We start from the raw sequence: 6,236 nt of genomic DNA on the forward strand, positions 1-6,236 counted from the left end.
TCCTCCATGTAAATCTGAGCAAACTTTACTCAAAAAGGAGTAAACATATCTGGTGTTCCAGTGAGTATTTATGGCAGCAGCCTGGTGTATGTGGGTTTGACTAAAATAAAACCTGCAGTGCCCACATTCGTTGTACTGAAGGAACATTCTTCCCAGTGTAACAATTTGGCTCATTTATGTGTTTTTAATAGTTTTTGGACAACAATGGAGCACAGAGGAAAAAGATAGATCAGGTTTTAGATACAATACTTTAGATGCAACACTTTATGGAGGGATGTTGTTTAATTCAATGACTGAATATATACTTAGTTTATTTTTGGGTTGCTTATCAAGCCTTCTTTGTCTGGTTTGGTCTGATTTGAAACAAAGAAGGGGGGTTCTAGTCATCTCAAAACCTATATCAGTTACTGTCAACAAACAAGCAAAAGACACAAAAATCCAATTTAGTGCCAGATATATAGAAGCAAGCATCACTAATATCTCCCCATCGTAGATGGCATTTGGAACAACGAATGTAAAGCAAAATGGTCTAATCTGCACGTCTCCTTTCAAATGTGCTTAGACAAAAGCGCCTGGGATTCTTCAGTGCTAATTAACAGTGTCAATGGGGACAGGACTTTGGCTCATGAATGGTTCAGCGCATTGATTGTTTCAAAAATGCTACAGTTATTCAGTAGGAAGGGGGACTTGGATTAAAAAAGGTCCGTTTATCACATCGCCAATAGCGCTTAAGTCCCAAGATTATTTTGCCAAAGGCATCTCTCAGCGTGTTTATTGACCTTTCTTCATTATTAGTGAATGTAAAAAGGGTGGATCCTTGTCAAAAGCCTTGAATAATCCATCATCTGCGAGGCCAGGGGAATACTAAAGGGTTAATGGTTTCTTTTGAAGGCCTTCAAGGCTTTACCCTGAAGCACTTGCATTTCAATTCCTCAGTTGCATGAGAAGAACTGAGGAGGGGAGCCGGTAACTGAGACAGCATTGAGCTATGTTGGATGCATAAAAGTGTTTGTGCGTGTGCATGATCGTGTGCATTAGGACATGAATCATTAACTATCAGCAACAACTCTAAAGCCATCCACCACTAATGCACACAGCCATACACACATGCTACTAGCTCCAAATGGGTAGATACTCGGCATGTATGTGTGTTGCACGTGTGTAAGCATGTTCTGCACTTTTTGTTAGCCTCTGGGTGTGTATCACACATGGTGCAACAACTCCATCTTGCACCGAGAGCCTTTAGTATTAGTGAAGAGCTAGCCACTCTTGAGCAATCCCGAGGACGCCAAACAGCTCGGAAATCGAGCTGATAGAACTAACCTTATTTAACGGCCAGACATCCGAGCCATTTCCCCAAAGAGAATGCCATTTCTGAATGTCATGACCTTTTCTAACCGCATTTAAAAACCTCCAAGGTCTTCAAGGTGTGGTTTGTCAATAAAAGGATTTTGAAAAATTGTGAGGAGCGGTAAACAGAGAGAGAGGCAATGCATATTCTCAGCTTTTAATGGGTGGTTTATTGTAGATACTGTCATCTGTTGTTGGGCTGATTGAGAGGTTTTTCCTGAGGCTAATGACAGTGATTGAAGTGGTGTGTGTGCTAGATGCACTTTAGTGTAAGTCCACACAGCTTTAATAGCATAAATACAAGAGAAATGAAAAGAGAGTATAAATGCTTTAGGGGTACCTGTGTGTGTTAGCGTGATTTGGTGTTTGTGTTGGTGTCACTTAGTGGGTGATGGGCAGTGTGGACTGATTTAAGGTTTGGGGGATATTGTAGAGAAGAGCAGCTCTCGCTGTCCTGGCGTCTCGAGATAATTGTCTGCCAGAGTAAAACAACAGTGTTTCTGCACCGAGCACAGAGTTCATCCTGAGAGGGCGGAGGGGCGACACTGAAGACATCAAACTTGACAAAAGAAGTAAGGAAAGAATTTAAGAAAAGAAAGAGGGGAAGGTGTCTGGGGTGTGATTTTTAGAAGACGGTAGACAAAAATCTTTTCTGTGCCATAAGGACAAAGCGTATAGAACCACATAATCGATAGCACAATGTTTTTGAAGGTAACACAAGTGCAGGAAGTCCACATGACTCTTTTACAATTCTCTCTATGAACAAAGATAGGAAAGTGAAGAAAGCCCTACTAAGGAATAGGACTCCTATTACATTTCCCTTCAGTATGATCTTACATACAAAATGACGACAGAATGCGTTGAGAGTTGTGCTGTTAGTATATCGGCTGTTTTAAGAGGAGAATTTTGTTTTTCAATCAAAGCTGGGTGAAAGGCAAATCTGTAGCCACTGCAGTCAAATCTCTGATGATTGACATCAGGCATTTTCATGAAAGTGTTATAAGTAGGAGTTAACCCCCTGAGGTCTAAGCAATTTCCCCCAATATATCCACATTATTTCCCCAATAATCGCCTGATTTTATTGTGTAATAATGATTGTATAATCTCAACCCTGTTATGCACAATCAAGTTGTAGATATATTTTTTTCAGGACAACCAGGCCTTTCAAGATATGTATGCTGTAAGGCTGTCATGAATGTATACATTGGTCTATGACTATACATACAAAAGAAAAAAACTAAACAAAAATAGAATCTCACAGAAATGTATACAAATCACTCAGAGAACAATTATAAGCAGGACTTTTGGCTTGTGGAAATTGTTTCCCAGGTCTTGGCAATCAGGGTAAACAAAAATAAACTCTGTAACAAATGCAATTATAAAACTATTTAGAAATTTCCCCAGAAAAGTCCCTACACTTTTATCCAAAAGTTAGTTGTGCCATCTCCAGTACACCTCCTAAAATAATATCCAATTGAGAATCTCCAAATTATTTATGACATTTACGCTGTTACATTATTATTTTGACTTGTTCATTCCACTCTTAGTCCTATTTAGCATGTAAAATTAGTTTATAAGCAGTACACAAAATGTTATAATCATTTATAACACCGGGACATATAATGTAGTAATAATATGGATCAAATATTATTTTTGCAACAGCTAATTTCCTGTATGTGTATATTATATACTGTGAAGACGTACAGCACATCTGAAACACTACACAAACCTTTGTGTCACTAATCTGGTTGCAGAATTAAGAAGGGAAGAAAATGATTCAGCAACAGACTTTTACAATAAACCAGCAGTTTAAATGCATCTCCATTTCATTATGTCTGTATGTTTGATTTATACAAGTGAAAAAAATTCAAAATTAATAATTTTGGTGCATTATTGGCAGGCAAGGGTTTAGCAGAGGTTGCTTTTAGAGTCAGTGGATACACTTCAGGCGTCTTCCACTGTCAGTGTCAGGCAGGGTTTGTTTAGAATGGGTGAACTAATTACTATGTAATTCCCAACACTTATCACGAGTGACATATAGGCACCCTGTCCTTCTAAGATTCAAATACATGGGAAGAAGACATGTCATGGGTGGGTAGAATTCCTGCGTTTTAAGTTTTATCAGAATAGTTGGCAAGCAATACTCAACCCCCCTTGGCACAATCACATAAAATACCAGTAATCTGTTGGCAGCCAGCTGTCATAAATGAATATATATGAAACCACACAACAAGCTGCCCAGGCCTGACACCCAAAGTCACAAATGAAGCTTGTAGGAAATTGTTGGAAATGCGAGCTGGCTGACAGAAACTGCGTAATAAATGCTGAGTGTACACAGTAATATCACAGTATTGTGAGGCAGTGTTAATTTCTTCAACTAAATGTTCACAGCAAATTATTCATGTTTATAAGCTATCGGTGGGAATCATGCATTTATTTTGGCAGTCAACCGCAGCGCTGTTTGCTCAAGGCATGAACTAGTGTTATTGGATGTTTTCGCTGTTCATCTTAAGCTAAACCAAGAATGTGAATAGTATTTTAGTGAACATATGAGTGAATACAGTACAATGCATGCAGTGGAGAGCTCAGGTAGCAGCACTAAGTGAGCAGGGACGACAGAAATGTGGTCTGTGTTGCATCAAAGTCTGTGACCTGACAGATTCTGTGACGGTAGAGGGTCAACTATAGGAAATAGTATTAGTATTAACTGTATTTACTATTGACTCAACTGTTTTGCTGGGCACTGTGAGGATTACATGCTGGTATAAACAAGTTATCATCTGCTAACCTATTGGTAACCCAACACATATAACCATGGTAACTGTATACATCAAACACAGCAACAAGTGTAGCCATAGAAATAAAATGGGTGTAGCATAGGAATTCTGAGAAGACATAACCAATTTAAAAATGCACAAAAAAATGACTAAAATTTAACTAACCAAAACAACACTAAAACTAACAGTAATCTAATTATTAAAATGTCAATCCTTGTAAAAAGAGAAAACGAAGATACAGTCCAAAAAAAGGAATACTGTTGTGAAATGGCAAGAAATGGCAGGACTATGCACCTTGAAACTGCAGGTCTTTGAATATGCATTCCAGCTGATATCTTAATGAAAACTACTGCCTTAGCTCCTCATCCCTCATGAGCTGAATACAAAACCCGAGAGTGATGCAGAGATGGGCCGCTTAACAACTGCACGATGCTTGAAGAGTGCATTTACTGTATTTCCGAGGGCAATGGCAACATGTCCAAAGCCTTCTCTCCATTACCACTAAAAGTTTTCTCTTTTTTTGCCTGAAAATTACACCAATTTAACTCTGCTGAAGAGAGCTCTCACCAAAGATGAGAGCGGAGGAAGACCTAAAGCACTGCACAGTGTGAATTCACTGCAATCTACAAGTTGGCCAAAAAGCCATCTTTTCTGATTTACCACAGCCTCTACTGTAAGTGTGTTGCTTTCTTCAATCATCCTCCTTAATGCACTAACCATTAGTCTGTCCAAAAAAAGAATATACCCTAGTGTCTCAATTATAGACCAAGACTGGATCTCTACAGCAGCCTTTCATGGCCATAAAAGGAAATGACTATCCATTTTCTGCTCCAGCTCTACAGCAACTGCAGAGTCCTGAGTCTGTTTTTGGGAGCACCAAAACTCATCTTTCCAACTGAATCATCTTATTAATCGCCCTGACTGCTGTGGCGAGAGAGGCAATTAAAGTTGGAAAAAGATTTGAATTGACAAAAAAACACTTTCCTTGTCCCGTTAACAGTGACTTCTCTTCTTATTTTCCACAACTTTAAATTCAAGAGTAAGAATGCAGGTTTTGAGAAACAGTTGTAAATACAAGATCAAAACAGGGGGAGGATGTCACAGACCTGAAAGTGCTACATTGCATAATGTGCTTTGATCTTCTGGGTGCAGCAGTAGATGCAGAATATAAGTGACAGCGACAGGGATAAAAGAACTCCCTGTAACAAGAGCTCAAATACTGTAAGAGGTGGGAATAAACATATAAAAGAACGAAGATTCTTTGGCACAATTTAAAAAGGCTCAGACAGGTCTCAGTTTTAATACCCACCACCAATATTATCCTCACAAATACTGAGAAATATCCATGGAAGATGAGCAGAGTAAAAAGTGAAGTCTGTGTAATAGTTTTTTTGTTCTTCTGAAAGCAGTTATTATGGTTTCTGTGTCCTCCGCTGTGTTTCTTCTTTGTGTGCGTGGGACTGACAGCATGACCAGGTTTGCATTTAATGGCCGACACTCCTGAGGAGATGCGAAGTGGGAGAGATAATCAGAGGTAGAGAGGTGAGAGCGGTACATTTGGGAGCAAATAGAGCTGAAAACAGAGAGGCTGAGAGATATGTGAGGTAAGTAGAATAATGTGCTGATTGAAGGGGAGGGGGGGGGGGGGGGGGGGGGGGGGGGGGGCATGGGCAGCACAGGCTTTTATATCTGAGACTGGCAACAAGGTGAAAAGCAACCCTGAAAATGAGTCTTTGTGGGGGGCAGAGAAGAAGAGCAAAAGCTAGGGCCCATGAAATACGCATAACAACCTGTTTATATAGTACAAACTGGAGGGAGGAGAGGTAAGTGGGCTTTTTGTGGAAGCATGTGCTGCAAATGCTGGAATCTGAGAAATGACAGAACATGTTAATAGACATTGAATGTATTACTGCTAAAGCAGCCGGAATCCTCAAACGGAGATTATCCCAATACTTCAAAGTGTTTAGCATGAGTACATACTGTATGGCAATATTTCGGTGCTTCAGCTTATTCTGTAATATGCGTGTCCTATTCCCTCATTGCCATCTCTACAGCGCTGTGTCAGCGATGGAGTATGCTCTAGCTACACTACATATCTATCTATCTATC

The 6,236-nt window shown here is 39.6% G+C and overlaps 1 protein-coding gene across 3 annotated transcripts in view; it reads right to left on the bottom strand.

Moving 5' to 3' along the window:
- The window catches only part of negr1 (neuronal growth regulator 1), a 170,538-nt gene that overhangs the window by 16,266 nt on the left and 148,036 nt on the right, over nucleotides 1-6,236 (bottom strand). The window lies entirely within an intron of this gene.

This window comes from Etheostoma spectabile, chromosome 9 (genome assembly GCF_008692095.1).
Source record: "Etheostoma spectabile isolate EspeVRDwgs_2016 chromosome 9, UIUC_Espe_1.0, whole genome shotgun sequence".
NCBI classification, from domain to species: Eukaryota; Metazoa; Chordata; class Actinopteri; order Perciformes; family Percidae; genus Etheostoma; species Etheostoma spectabile.